This window comes from Meriones unguiculatus, chromosome 9 (genome assembly GCF_030254825.1).
Source record: "Meriones unguiculatus strain TT.TT164.6M chromosome 9, Bangor_MerUng_6.1, whole genome shotgun sequence".
Lineage (NCBI taxonomy): Eukaryota > Metazoa > Chordata > Mammalia > Rodentia > Muridae > Meriones > Meriones unguiculatus.
In genome coordinates, this window is record NC_083357.1 from 51453270 (window position 1) to 51469242 (window position 15973).

The following is a 15973-nucleotide window of genomic DNA, read 5'->3' on the forward strand; positions in this document are numbered from 1 at the left end:
TTGCATTGCCCATTAGGACTTCAGCATAGGAAAGGGGCGTGGTTAGGTCCACAGTGCAGTGGTATAGGAAATACAGTAGAAGACTCTAAGCCAGCCAAAAGGAAGGGGTGCGCATCCAGAGAGAGTGTAAAGCAGAAAAGAGAAAGGCACAACGCAAGATGCTAAGCAGCATGGCTACCATCTGCCTTTTTCCTCCCTCCCAGCCTTTGCACCCACTCTCAGCCCTGAGAGAGACATCCGGAAATCATACAGCAGGCTCTCCTGTCCTGTGATACAGGCGTGGTTCTCTCTGTGGCTGCTGCAGAGAGGAGGCAGGGGAAGGAAGGCAGGCGGAGCGGGGATTTGTACCCAGGCTTCTTTTTGCCCTGCCTCTCAGTAAGCCTGTCCAAGTTTCTGTGCCAACCCTGTGCTTTGCCCACACCTTTGAAACAGTGCAGGTACTCAACTCCATTTGCTTGATTTCTTCAGGACTGCTGACACAATTAGTATGATAGGATTTATGTTTTTAAAAGTGTGTGTGTGTGTGTGTGTGTGTGTGTGTGTGTGTGTACGAGCACTTAATCATACTTAGCAAATCTAAGTGGTTGTCCTTAGGAAAGAAGCCAGGGTGGCTGGCATGGGGGTCAGGAGGAAGGGGTGTTTACTTTCACTGTATCCTTTTTACTCCTCATGAATTCTATACTTTTTGCATGTGTTCTTTACCTGATTGTTTCATTTAAATTTCAGAAAATATTTAAAAGAAAGGCTCTAGGGGGACTTGGCAGCAGAAGGCTCCACAGGCAGCCGTCCCTCTGGCATCTAGGTCCCTCCTTCCCCAGGAACATCTGCTTTTCCTGGCCTATCCACCAACCTGCCAGCTGAACAAAATGAAAAGACAGGTGTCTTCCACTCTGTTTAATGGACGGGAGGTTTGGTGCTAGAAACAATTTGTAACATTAACTCTTAGATCATGTCTCTTGCTTTCCTGTCACTGTGACAAAATAGCTGACGTGATCAACCTAGGAGAGGAAGGGTTTGTCTAGGCTCACAGTCTCAGAGGCTTCAATCCATGGCCAGCCGGCTCCATGCTTTCAGGGATGCAGCAGAAGGAGCTGCAGCTTCCTTCATGGCAGCCAGCCTACAGCAAAGGAAGGGGCAGGGGACCAATGCGCTTTGCCAGAGAAGACCCTTAGCGACCCACTTCTGCCGACCAGATCCAACCTTCTGGTTGCCATCACTTCCCAGTAATGCCATGAATTTACCAAGGGATTAATTCATTGATAAGCTCAGAACTCTTGGGCCAAAGCACACTAGCTGGCAGCCAAGCCTCACACATGAACCTCTGGAGGACCTCTTAGATCAGACGGTAGTAGATCATTTTCTCTCCACTCTTTCTGGCTGATTTTGGTTTCATCTCATTTTGTTTCATGGAGTGCGTGGAGATCCTCCTCTCTGCCCCTAAAGCTCTGGCATTCCAGCTGGGAGCCACCGTGCCTACAGATAGCTTTCTGATACCTACTGGCAATCAAGACATTTCTCTAAGACAGTGGTTTCATAACCACGGTTGGTAATATGTGCTTAGCACACCTTTGGCCCTTCCCTGGTGGACTCTGTTCACAGACAACAGGATGGCACGCCCTCAAAGCTTTTAGGTAGGCCTACCTTCTAATCTCTCTCTTACAGTCTTACCATACCAGGACTCCAAACCAGCTCTAGCTGGCTGAGTCCCAGTGACACCACAGGGGTCTGCCCTTCCTGGGCGTGGCTCCCTTTCCTGCTCTTTAGCCACAACTGACCCGTCATTACAGGTCATCTCTATTTCTGTCCTGTTTATTATACTGCAGGGCTCTTCGCTTTCATCTCAGTATTGTTGCTGGGTCATCTAGAGACTCCGTCACCCAGGAAACAGAGAGAGAGGTAGTTATCTTCTCTGGATCAGCTAATTCGTCTTCTGGCAGTACAGCATCAGGCCTCTGCCTTCTGGTGGGAAGGGACCTCCAGAGCCCCTCACTCTCACAGCACCTCTCTGCTAGAGATGCCCCTTCCCACCCGGTAGAGCTGGTCCTCCGTGTTACCACTACAGTGAACGCTTCCTGGACCCCACCCAATCATGCACGTCTCTGGCGAAGCACTATGCGCCCTCCTCTGCGCTCACGTAGGTATCATCCCTGGGATCGCTGTTGTCGACATACACTGTCTGACTCACCCAGGCTTTTGTATAATCAGACTTTTCTGGGTCCCTGGTGCGCAGAACATTGTAGGAAAAAAAAATCCTGAATCCAGAGTTTAATTAGAGATGATTATGTAAAGCATTGTCTTAGTCACTTTGGGTTTAAACAACAAATGTTTATGCCTGGTAATTCTGGAAGCCAGAAGTGAGATCAGGGTACAGGCATGGCTGGATTCTTGGTGAAGAGTCCTCTTACTGCCACACAGACAGCTTGCTATATCCTCACAGAGGAGGGATGACGCTAGTACTTTCATCCCACAGGGAATTAGCCATCAAGACTTCCTCTACCCAAAGACAGCCCAAGGACTACCTCACTTCCACAGTTCACTGCATCGAGAAACGGAGTTCCAACATAAAAATCCGTGAGGGACATGACACCTACCAAGGCCAGGCGTGGTGGCATGCACCTTTAATCTCAGCAGTTAGGAAACAGGGATGGATCTCTACAAGTTCCGGCACAGCCAGATACCTGATGGGTTCCAGGGCAGCCAAAGCTACTCAGTAAGACCCTGATTCCCACCACCGCCACCAAATAAATACATAAAATGAAAATGAGCACAATGGATGGGTTGCCTTATTCCAGGCTCTATATGGAGAGCCTCAAAGGCAGCATCTTAACGCTCACCACATCCCATAGGTAGGTGCTCTTATAACATCCTACAGAGGACGCTGTACTAGGAGGAATTGTTAGAAGTGGCAGACAAGAAGGCAAGACCAGCAGACAGAGCTCTGTACAAACAACTGATGTCTCGGCTATATGCAACCTACAGGGTCAGCGGCTAGGAGCCAGGGGTTTGTGTTCTGTGATGGGAGACAGAACATGGAGGAGCCAGTGAGACCGAAATCAGAGCAGAGGAGCAAACCCCCACTATAAAGAAGGCCTGGGAGATGCTGTCCATCCAGGTGGGTGAGGTGAGAGCCCACCAGCTGGGAAGCAGCAAGAGGTGCATCATGCTGGGGTAGGACAGGATGATGATACCCGAACACGCAATAGTCCACGCACACAGACAAGGGCAGGCAGAGGCTGCTCCTCAGCCCCGAGGTTGAAGGATCAGCAAAGGCCCTGGGAGTGGGTTGCTTACAGAGAATGAACGAATGGTGGGGTGTGGCTTCGTGCTGTGTAGGAGAACTCGTCATAGCAACCAAGATAGACCCTAACTCAGGCCCATGCACCCACTCACTTCATGCCCTTAACAGCCTTAAGAGTTTCTTCCCATTTTACACGTAAGAAAACTGAGCTGGGGCTGGAGAAATGCCTCAGTGGTTAAGAGCCCTGGCTGCAATTCCAGAGAACCTGAGTTTGATTCCTTGTCTGTATCTCCATTTTCAGGGGACCAGACACACACATTTTGGCCTCTGTGAGCCAGGCATACATGCGATACACAGACGTACATTCAAGCAAAACACTCATACACATATTTTTTTTAATTTTTTTAAAAAAGAAAGCCGAGTTGTAGGCTGAGCCATATATATACTTGTTAGCTTTTCTTGTTGGGGTCACCTGGGAAGAAGGACTTGCTTAGATCTGATTGGCCTGCATTCAGATCTGTGAGAGACTATCCTGATGGATGATTGATGCTGGCTGGCCGAGCTGTATAAGAGAGCCGACTGAGCATGAGATGAGAGAGTGAGCCCAGTGTGGTGGGTGTTTGAATAGGAATGGCCCCCATAGACTCCTGTGCTTGGCCCACTGGGAGATGTGGCCTTGCTGGAGGAAGTGTGTCTCTGTGAGGGCCGGCTCTGAGATTTCCTATGCTCAAGCCACGCCCAGTGTGGCACACAGTCACCTCCTGCTGCTTGTGGCTGTGCCTCCAGCATCATGGCTAACTGGATACAGCCATGCTTCCTGCCATGACGATAGGGACTAAAGCTCTGAGACTGTAGGCCATCCCCAGTTACATGTTTTCTTTTATAAGAGTTGTCATGGTCATGATGACCCTTCACAGCAATAAAAACCGAACTAAGACACCCAGCAAACAGACTTCCTCCCTGGTTCCTGCCTCCTAGTTCCAGCCCTGAGTTTCTTCCCTAACTTCCCTCAGTGGTGGCTTGCGACCTGTGTAGGGCAGGGCTTTTCTCCCCTAGTCGCTTTTGATCATAGTGATTATCGTAGCAACAGAAAAAGCAAAGTGGAACGGCCCTCCAGACAAGCGAGATGTGACTTTTGTCTGTTGTCAAAATTCAGCCATTAGGTTCACTGTGAGGGACACACATGTAGGTCACTTGCTGCTTCTGAGAGGCGGTCTTCATGAGAACGGCCCCAGCAGGACAAAGGCCTTTGGTCATGTCTGTGCCTCTCCTAAGCCACTCATAAACAAGCAGATCTCGGTACCACTTTGTTGCCCTTTGACCCTTCTGGGTAGAGGATATAGACCACAGAGTAATGTAAGAGACCATGTCAGAAAGCCCAGGGTCGAAGGATGGAGGAATAGCAGGAAAGCCGAGGAGGAACGGGTAGGCAAGGCTCCTAGCCAGCTCTGAGCCAGAAGCAGCTGCGGAGTAACACAGAAGTCACCAGGTCCACCCTTGTTGGGCAGACTCCAGCAGGCGGGAGGCAGTGATGAGCTCTGCGAGGGAGGATGTGACAGGCTTCTGACCCCCTACTACAAATAAGTGCTGCTGATGAGCTAGGGCAGATATTCCAGCTTCAAGCTGGCAACAAGTAGTTGTGGGTGATCTCCTAGGGGAACACTGCTTCTGGCCCACCCCAGAGTCATCTGACCTTTCTCTGCCGTATCTCCGGGTTTCTATTAGCTGACCTAGCCAGAGAAAAGGACGACATGAAATCAGACTAAATGAAGCTGACTGGCCTTGGCAGTCCAAGACCTCGGCCCACCAGGCCGGCTGTGACCCGCAGAGCACCAGCTCGCTCTCGGAGGAAGGCGAATGCCCTTCCCCGCCCCGCCCCGCCCTTGTGAGAATCGCTGCCTCTCCAGATTGCATTGCTGTCTTGGCTTTGGTCTTTGAGGTGCTCTGGAGCTCTTTCCAGCCCCCACAGGTTGTCATGGTGCCCGCTGCTCAAACTTGTGATTGGTCGGAGCTGCAGATTGTCTCCATGGCAATAAAAAGGATCTGTGCAGAAAAGGCGTTTGGCCTTGGAAATGAACTCATGGGAACACTCCTGGGAAATGAGCCTCCTCTGCAGGGAGAGGGTGGGGATGAGGGGAGGCAGGCCGGCAGAGAGTCTCCCGCTGGGAACAGAAGCCGCTCTTCTGCTCTCTGTCCAGGAAGACCCCTTCCCAACCGGAAGTGCTCTCTTTCCGGCAGCCACAGAGGATGTCACTTCAAATTTCTGCCTGTACCAAATGAAAATTGCAAGTCAGGAAAGCAAAGTTGAGACAGAGGTCACCTGTCCTTCTGGAGGTCCACAGAAGTCCTCTCTGCACACGCCCCTCCTTCTGTGTCCCCTACCTCCCCAAGTCTGCACAGAGCTTAGCCTCTCTCCCCGACCCTGACCTGCCCCTGGGACCACTCTTCCCTGGTAAGGCACGAGCTCAAAGAGCTGAAAATAATGTCCTTCCTCCCCCACCATAAGACTTTAAATAATAAGACAAACGTCCAGGAGTTCTCCTTCAAAAGAAGACAGCTTTCTTTCTCACCTACAGGTCTTTCTCTTTGGTTTTTCAAACCAGGAACCTGGGCTTCGGCATAGTTCAGGCTCCCCGGAGCCTCCTCATCTTTTTTTAACAGCTGTTTGCACAGCCAGGTGGAGCTGGGTTTCAGAGTGATTGCCTCTCAGGCAGGCAGCCTCCTCCAAGCACCTCTAATCTCTCCCTATTACCCTTGCTTTTAAAAAAGGATCAGAAGCCCATCCCTACTTGAACGTGACTAATAACGGAGCAGCTGCTGTTCTCCTGCAAGGCAAGCAGAGGTTAAATTGGACTCCGTGGCAGTGCAAAGATCAGTACTGCAGCAACAGTTTGGATCTTACTCTTAGAAAAAGTGTTACAAGGGCAACACAGGGCCGTTCTCCAAAGCGTTTCCTGTTGCTTCTGACGCCTTTGGAACCTAAAGGGAGTTTGTTTTTGTTTCAGCTCCTATTTTTAAAGACTAACAAGATGATTTCCCATAAAATTCTAATGTGCTAAAGCTGATGGTGTTGGCACTGTGAGAGCACTCAGACCTTCCTGGCCCTAAGCAGGGAACCCTGAGAGCAGAAGCCCTGCCACTTGGTGATGAAGCAGGGTGGGCATACAAACCCAGCCCCGTGTCACCCAGAATCTGAAGCCCTGTCCCTGCACACTAACCAGCTGCCTTCCCCTGCCCCACCTTGTAGCTGTGACTCTAATCACGTGGTCTAAGTCAGAATGCCCTGTAGCTTACAAAGGAAGCCTGCTCTCTGGGAACTACACCTCCTTCCTCGGAAACCTTAAACAGTGGAGACCTCCTTTATCCAGTAGGCCTAGGACACTGTTTCCGTCACACACCCCTTTTCCCTTCCACACCCTTTTTACCTGGGAAGGATGACTGATCCACATCTCTTCTTGGTCTCTTCTTGGTCTCTCTGTCTCTGTCTCTCTGTGTATGTGTCTCTGTCTCTCTGTGTCTCTGTCTCTCTCTCTCTCTCTCTCTCTCTCCCTGGGGCTGGGGAGAAGGCTCAATTGAGGATCCAACTTTGATCCCTAGAACCTATGTAAAAGCAGAGCATGGTAGCTTATGTCAGTAATCCAAGGAGGCAGGAACAGAAGGACCCCAGGGCTTGTCAGCCATCAATATAGCCCAATCAGCAAGCTCTAGAGTCAGTGAGAGACCTTGTCTAAAAAACAGGGGGGGGGCAGCCTTACCAGGCCACAGAAGAGGACAATGCAGCCACTCCTGATGTGATCTGATAGACTAAGAGCAGAAGGAAAGAGAGGAGGACCTCTGTTATCGCTGGACTTGGGGAGGGGCATTCGTGAAGAAGGGGAAGGGGAGGGTGGGGCCAGGAGGGGAGGAGGGAGGGGCTTATGGGGGGATACAAAGTGAATAAAGTGTAATTAATAAAATTAAATTAAATTTAAAAAAACTAAAAAAAAGCGATTGAAAAAAAACACCTATTTTTGACCTCTGACCACACACACACAAAAGATAACATATTAAAACAAACAAACAGGTCAGTCTCTTGTGACCTTGAGGGACAGGTGTGAAGGAGCAGGGCCTGTCGTTGAGAGGAGCTGACAGGAGGCTACCGTGAGGGGATTGCCTCTATGGGCGGCAGGTATCAACTCCACAATTCCCCCTGAGATACACAGAATGTTTTCCAGACTCTGCCTCCATCACGGGACTGAAGCCAGTGCCCACCATCTCCCGTCCCTGCTGCATTGACCCTGCACTTCTGGATTACTCTGTACACACCCCAAGAAAGGCACTCAGCAGAATCGTGAATTCCTCCTGGAGTCTAGGGCCCTCCTCCAAGATTAGCAGAGCTTAGACCTGCCTCACAGAGTAGCTGTGAACTTTAAAGGAGAGAATTTGTAAGCAGTTCTTAGCCCTAAATAAAGACTCAGTGGGTGGCGGCTACTGCTCCCTGGTTCACAGCCCTGGGGAAACCGCTCTACTGAACTATAAGGTTCTAATGCTACAGCCCTATCCACCCCACCACGTAGGTGGGACCCAGATTGAGTGGTACTGGAAGTCATGCTGAAAATGGCTCCTGAGAAAGCATCCTAAGTTTCAGATCTAGATCTAAAATGTTCCTCTCTTCCTCCCTCCACCCCTCCCCCTCCCTCTCTCTCTGTCTCTGTCTCTGTGTGTGTGTCTTGTTCTCTCTCTCTCTCTCTCTCTGGAATGTGAGTGTGAGTCTGTTGCTCAGGGTACATATGAATGCTGTCTTACTTTTCTAAGGCACCATGACCAAAGCAACTTACAGAAGAAAGAGTTTGTGTGGGACATACCGTTCCAGAGAGTCCACAACCATCACAGAGTGAAGCATGTCAGCAGGCAGGCAGGAACGGCTCTGAAGCAGTAACTGAGACCCTCCATGTTGAGACAACAACCATGTTCAGGCAGCGCGAGCTAGCTGGGAATGGGGTGAGCTTTTAAAATCTCAAAGCCCACACCTCCTCCAACGAGTCCACACGTCCTAATCCTTCCCAAGCCAACTGAGGATCAAACATTCAAATATACATGCCTAAGGGGGCCATTCTCTTCAAACCACCACATTCTATTCCCTGGCTCCCACAGGCTTGTGGCCATATCATAATGCAAAATGTATCTAGTCCAACTTCAAAAGACCTCATAGTCTTTCATGGTCTCAATACAATTAGTAGAAAGTCTCTTCTGAGACTCAAGGCAATGCCTTCATTGTAACCCCCTGTATGATCAAAACCAAAAAGTAAATTACATACTTGCAACATAATATAGCACAAAACATACATTGCCATTCTGTGCTGGCTAGTTGTATGTCAATTTGACATAAGCTAGAGTCATCAGAGAGGAGGGAACCTCAGTTGAGGAAATGCCTCAGCAAGTTCGGGCTGTAAGCCAGAACCCCATGACCAACACTGCCCAGTTTAGCCCACTTGGGATAGAGCCTGGCCCACTCCTTAAATCACGTTTGCAAAAGCCTTTCTTAATTGCTTTTTAGGCAGAAAATCCCTCAGGCCTTTCCTTTTTACGGGTTGGAAGCTTATCTGCGTGGGGTCTTGACTGAGGGAACCCTCCATTTATTCCATTTCACATCAGGACTCTCCTTATCTGTCTCAGCAATAAGCCTTGGCTCCAGCACTAAATTTCCTAGTGCTCTTTTTCACTCCAAACTGTACATTTCGTATTTCTTTTTACCCTGCTTGTGCTTTTTCTTTGTAGACTTGCATAAGAATAATCTGTATTGTTATAGATTATATAATATAAATAATAATAATAAAGTAATAGCCACATGACAGTGTCAGTGACACACCTCTTCCTACAAAGCCACGCCTCCTAATTCTTCCCAAATAGTTCTACCAACTGGGAGCTGAACATTCAAATGCATGAGCCTATGGGGCTCTTCTCATTCAAACCACCATACAAGTATATGCGGGGGCCAGGTGTCGGCATGGAGTGTCATTCCTCGGGTGCTGTCTACCTTTTCGTTTGGTTTGGTTTTTTTGTTTTTGTTTTTGTTTTTGTTTTGAGACAAGAGTCTCTTATTGTCCTGGAGCATGCCAGTTAGGCTAGACTGGCTACCAAGTGAGCCCAAGAGATCTACCTGCCTCCCCCAGCGTCAGCACTAAGATCAAAGCATGCTCCATCACACCCAACTTCTAATACATGATCTAGAGACTGAGTGACTGAACTGTCCTAGACCATGGGTCTTTTTTTTTTTTCTTTCTTTTCTCAAAGAAAAATAAACTCCTTGTAGGCAAGGGGGTGCTAAAGCTCTGGAGTGGCAGGAGCCAGAACTGAACACTAATTTTTAAAAGGGACAATGTTCTTATGCTACAGAAAATTCATGCCCAAGGAAAACTCCCAAGAAGCACAAAGAGCTAGATACATCTGAGTGACCCTATAAAAGAGGAATTCGCCTCCAACCACAACTCATTTATTTGTTCAACAAGCTTTCAATGAGGACTTTCTGTGTGACCAGCTCCCCACTAAAGGCTTCAAGAAAAAACATGAAGAAGGGCAAAGATGCCCATGCCCCGTGGTCAGCAGGAGCAGGGCTCTCCAGCAATGATGCCCACGCCCCGTGGTCAGTAGGAACAGGGCTCTCCACCAAAGATGCCCATGCCCCATGGTCAGTAGGAGCAGGGCTCTCCAGCAATGATGCCCACGCCCCATGATTAGGGTTCTCCAGCAAGGGTGCTCATGCAGCAGCTCATGGTAGGCATCAGGGGCAAAACATTCAAGGGTAAGTCACTGCCTAGCTATGGGTGAGTGTCTCTTCCAAAATCCAGGCATTGAGACCTAGCATCCAGCGTGATAGTATTAGTGGGTGAGCCTTGTAGCTGCAGAGATGGCTCAGCTCTTCAAAGCACTTGCTGCTCTTGCTGGGTTTGGTTAGAGCACCCCACATAGCAGGTCACACTGCCTGTAACTCCAGTTTTACGGAATCCAGTACCCCTTTCTGACCTCCATGGACACTAGGAACACTTTTGGTATGTGCGTGAGTGTTCTGCCTGCATGTACATGTATGGGCCACATGTGTGCCTTCAGAGGTTAGAGGAAAGCCTCAGATCTCTTGTAACCGCAGTTGCAGATAGCTGAGAGCCGCCATGTGGATGCTGAAAACTGATCCAGGGTCCTCTGCAAGAGCAAAAAGCGTTCTTAACCACTGAGCCGTCTCTCCAGCCCACACAGAACACTTTAATAAGTATTGTTAAAGAGGTAGTCTTTAAGAGGTGGCTGGGCCATGAAAGCATACACATTCGTGAATGAGGTTAAAGCTTTTATAAAGGTGGCCTCACGTTGCCTTTGGCTCTCTCTTGCTCATCCTTTTTCTACCATTCTTTCTCTCCTCCCTAAGATGCAGAATTTCAAGGTATTCTTAGAAGTGAAGAGACGGAACCATATTTTTTTTTCTGTCGCTTTGCTTTTGACTCCCGCAGCCTCCAGAAGTGTAAGTAAATGAAGTTCTGTTCTGTGTGAAGTAAGCATTCTCAGACATTTTGAGGCAGCGGCAGCAGCAGGCTTGTGTTTTAAAAGCTGCAGCTTCTGCAGGGGGTGGTGGGCACACAACCGTGCTCCCAGCACCCTAACAGTTAAGACAGAAAGCTCACCAGGTCCAGCCTCACCTGGGCTGCAGAGCAAGGCTTCATCTCAAAGCTGCAGTGATGTTCTGATCCGGAAGAGAGTGCAGAATAAAAAGCAGCCAGTATGCCTCTCTGCAAATAAAAGTTTACAGCTGCTCAAAATCGCCACCAGCCGCTAGGCCCTCTCTTGTCCTCGCTTTGTTTATTGCAAGATTGTGCCGCAATTATTTCACTGACTGGTAAAGTAAATATTGGTGGATAGGCAGACAGGAGAAAAGACATCCAGGGCCGATAATGCTCAGTGAAATGAGCCTCAGTGAGACGCGGTTCTGAGCAAGCACCCTGTCTGCTGGGGCAGGAGTGGGCTCTCTCTGTCAACTGTGACTGGCTCCTTGTTGGGGGGTGCCATGCACCAGGATGCTTTCCACACTCTTTGAAATAGTTAAATCTGTTGCCACACTTTGTCAGGGTGAGGGTGTCAACATTAGGTCATTTTCATGCAATGGTCATTTTGGAGGAGGAGTCTGTGTTTACACATGATCACAAACTGATCTGATGTTTGTCTCTCTCCACTAGGTTAGCCAAGTGGCCTTATCTGACACTGACATTTCCTAAAATTCTTTTCTTAATGGTTTTACATGTTTATCACCAAACCAACCTACTAGAGAAGAGTAGGGAAGCAAAGAAAAAAAAATTATCTCCCAATAAACATGCCCAGCTGTCTAGAGACAATGAAAAAAACATTGTAAGATTGTAGCATAGTAACCTTTAAACAGGAAAAAAAAAAATAACAAAAACCCTACCTCACAGTTTCCTCCTAGTGCCGGCTTGGTCCCTCCCACATCTCAGAGTCTGCATGATTTTTGTTAGCAGTTTTTGTCTGACTTTATTATCAAATGGGATGGGTTTGCTTTTATTTTTTGACCAGAATCCACTCAATCCAAAAGTCAAATGTAAATCACGCACACACACAGTCACAAACACATGCATGCACACACGTACACTCACACAAGCATGAGCATACTTACGTGGACACACCACATGCACACACACAATGTGTACAAGGTACACACACATGCACACACCACACGCATCACACCATGCACACTCGTGTTGGGAGGAACCCTGCTGTTGAGGTTGCAGTTCTAGTCGGGCAGCCGTTCTGACCTTGGGGCTAAGGTGCAGGACGCCCTCTCCCCAGCAGGGCCTCCTGCTCTCTGCCTGACTTCACTTAGAGTGTCTCTAGATAGAGACGCTCCTAACCACATGTGTGATCCCTGTACACAGCTCACTGGCCATTCCAGGCACACTTCCTGTCTCATGCCCTTCCTGACTATGTGGGCTGCTGGGAGACAGCCCCCCGCACATATATATAAGAATATATATCTGAATATATGAATATATATATATGAATATACATAAGAAAAAATATATATGAATATATATATAAGAATAGATAGATAGATAGATAGATAGATAGATAGATAGATAGATAGATAGATAGATTCTTAAGCCCCAGAGACCACTGTTGGCTGGAAAGCAGAAGTGCTGGGTTTCTCTCTGACCACTCATCAGTACAACATCGAAGTGGCTTCTGGGAGTGTTGTCAGAAGTTGGTGCAGCCCTGGTAGCAAGGACTCGTCCAGTTCAAATGGAAACATTCTCGCTGGAAACAAAACAAAAATAAACAAGCCAAAGCCCGCTGGGCTGGGAAGATGGCTCAGCAGTTAAGAGGGCTTTCAGAGGGCAGAGGTAGATTCCCTGCACCCACACCCAGCACTCCAGGGCATCCAGCACCCTCCTCTGGCCTCCACATTCACTAGAACTCACATAGCATACACTCACAAGGCGCCACCAATGTACACATAAGTAATGAGTTTTTCTAAAACCCTCTGAGGAATCATCGATGGCGGGGTACAAGGAGTTGGGAAGACTAGCAGGGCACTTGGCCATGAACAAGCCCACACTGGAGGTCAAGACACCTGAGTTCTGGAACGTATTTCCCACCAGCCCTCTGCACCAAGTCCTTAGCCCCTCTTGCAGGGGAAGGCAAAGCAAGGTGAACTGAAATGTTTGTGTGATTTCTTCCAGTTCTCTTCTCCTTGATTCTGGGGTACAGCTGTTTCCAGGGCAAGTTTTAAGCTCTTCTGGAGAGCAAGCTTGCTGGAGAGAAGGCACCAAGTTGGCAGAAAGAAACAGCCCCAGTGACAAGTCTGTAAGTTGGATAATGAATCCTCAGGAAGACACACCTCCTCACACCTGCATCATGCTTAGCCTCAGCAGGTGAAGCAAGGCAGAAGGACAAAGCCTCCCAGAAAGGTTTGATGTGAAGTTAGCTGGCAGAGTTCGGGAGGTTGCAGAAGAAAAACAGTGAGCTGAAAGAATACTGTCAACGTGACATTTTCTGGTGTAGGCTGTAAGGATCTATTTTGTAGCTAGAGGTTGATTTATTAACAGTTTTATGGTCTGAGCATGCCCTCCTAAGTTTCTGTGTTGAAATTTGATCACTAATGTGATAGCATTCAGAGTTGGGACCTTTAGAAGAGGATTACGTCATGAGAACCGGGTTTTTATGGATGGTAGGATTTTAATGGGTTCCATAAACCTTAAACCTTCATCCATTTAGCACCACAACAATGGCAGGCGGTCCCCAAGGCCTTCTGACCTGTCTAGCCATAGTTCTCGGCCTGATAATGTTTCATCATGTGTGATGGCACTTAGATCTAGTTGGAAAGTTTTTGGTTACTCCCATGATGTTTTAGCACTATTGCACCAGCAGACTTATCTTCCCAGGCCAATGATGTTTGTATCTCAAAGGGTTCACAGCTGGGTATGACAGATTAGAGCTGAGGGAAGGTTGGATATGACCAAAACACACTCTATGAAACTCTCAAAGAACTAATAAATTAACTGATAAAAGGGTTCAAGGGAGTGTGGTCCGTGCTTCTCTTCCACCACATGAGGACACGACAGTAATCTTGGAAGCAGAGCACAGACTTTGCCAGATACCAAATGCTGCTACATTCACAGTCTCCAAAGCTGTAAGAATAAGTATGTTCTTTATAAACTCTCCTTTATGAGCTGAGAATGTAGCTGTTAGTAAAATGCCTGCCTGGACTGCACAACTTCCTTGGTTTCATTTCCAGTACTATATAAACCTAGCATGGTGGGAACCCCATCAGTCAGGAGGCAGATACAAGACTACACAGCAAGTTCAAACCCAGCCTGAGACGCATGAGAGCCTATCTCAATAAAAACAAATAAATAAATCTCTATTTTTTAAAATTTCTTCGGGGTGGGGGTTGGTTTTTTGTTTGTGGGGTTTTTTGGGTTTTGTTGTTTTTGTTTGTGAGCTTTTTTGGTTGGCTGGTTGGTTGGTTGGTTGGTTGGTTGGTTGGTTGGTTGGTTTTTTGGTTGGTTGGTTTGGTTTGGTTTGGTTTGGTTTTTCAAGACAGGGCTTCTCTGTGTAGTCCTGTCTGTCCTAGGACTTAATCTCTAGACCAGGCTGACCTCAAACTCAGTGAACTGCTTGCCTCTGCCTGCCAAGTGCTGAGATTAAAGGCATGCACCACCATGCCTGGCTCTTGTTTTTTTAAGAAAATTTTAGAAATATTTTTATATGTGTTTTTGCCTCTATCTATATATGTATGTATATACATACACCTTGTATGCCTGGCATCTTCAAATGCCAGGAGAAGTTGATGGAGCCCTTGAATTGGAGTTAAAGGCAGTTTGTTACCCATCATATGGGTCCTGGAAACCAAAAAAGATCCTCTACGAGAGCAACAAATAGTCCTAACTGCTAAGCTAGCTCTCTAGCCTCTATTTGATTGATTGATTGATTGATCGATTGATTACAGCAGCACTAACAGGTTAAAACAAGGAGGATGACAATCTCTTTCAACTGACGTCTTGTACTCATCCCTCATATCCATTAAGAGAAACTCCCAGGAATGGCCTCCCTCTCCTTGCCCTCGCCACCAGTGGCAGGCAGACAGAACTGGCTCCTGGGTCATGAGAGCAGGGGAGCTGCCCCTGTCCCTCTCCTGCTGCAGCATTTAGGAGTGCAGGCCCTGCACATCACCTGGGCAGCACAGTAGAGCTGACCCTGGTGGCATGGCTATGGGCGAGCAGTCCCCAGGGGCATGAGCATGGGAGAGCTGGCCCTGCAACTTGTTTGCCTTGTGGTGGCTGGGACAAGGGAAAAGTGCCCTCCTTCTTCCCCCCACACCCTCCCACCTATGGTAGGAGAGCTGACCCTGGGTTTATGAGAGTGGGAGAGCTGCAACACTTGGGAGCACAGGCCCTGCCCTTCGCCTGCGCGGAACAGTACATCTGGCCCTACTGGCATGGGTGCAGGTGAGCCAGTCCTGACAGCATGGCAGCAAGAGAGCTGCCTCTGCCCCTTGCTGGCTGCAGCCTTGGATGAGCTAGCCAGGGGAGGGCTGGAGAGCTCACCCTGGCGGTGCGGGTGTGGGAGAGCTGGTGAGCGGACCAGTTCGGATACCTCCCAGGCCCAGGTCCAGGGCTCTGAGCTGGCACACCCGACATCGACCCCATAACCTGCTGGAGCCTGTGAAGGGGCGGGTTCTACAGATCCAAAGCTGCAGGATGTCTGTGAGGAGTCTCAGTGAGGTTCCAGTATTGATAGAGCAGCAGAAGCCAGAGGCCTCGAACCAGACCAATGACTCATTGTAACGAACAATTGCAAGTAACTAAGTGTGAATAAAAGGGTAAACTGTGGGGCACACTGCGGCACACTACAGCGTCCACATGGGTTTTCTTCTTTTGGGACAAGGTTACAAGGCCAGAGGTTGGGCGTGAGGGCACAGAGATAAACGGGGTTGGGGGTGCATGATATGAAATTCACAAAGAACCAATAAAAAGTTAAAAGAAAAAAGAAACCCCCCAGAAATGAGCCAAATGTCACGTAAGCTGCTTAGCTGGCCCAGGAGACCTTCTTTGTAGATGAAAGAATAGTTGATCTTTTTGATAAAATCAGACCCAGGACAATTCCAAATGCCTGGTGCTCCAGTTAGGATTCCTAGGTGTTAAAGCTCCAGATCCACACATCTCAGTCCCACTCTTGGCACTCTCTGGGTCACCAAGGCAC

General features: G+C 48.4%; 1 long non-coding RNA gene across 2 annotated transcripts; it reads right to left on the reverse strand.

Annotated features, from left to right (window-relative positions):
• Positions 1 to 2335: 2335 nt before the first annotated feature.
• Positions 2336 to 8208, reverse strand: LOC132656445 (uncharacterized). Of its 2 annotated transcripts, none has more exons than XR_009594207.1 (3): positions 8083 to 8208; positions 6664 to 6838; positions 2336 to 5505 (listed from the first exon to the last, which is right to left on the reverse strand). It is a non-coding gene; the product is annotated as an uncharacterized LOC132656445 (long non-coding RNA). The 2 variants fall into 2 exon arrangements; XR_009594208.1 differs by lacking the exon at positions 8083 to 8208 and adding an exon at positions 6994 to 7036.
• Between the last annotated feature and the right edge of the window lie 7765 nt (positions 8209 to 15973).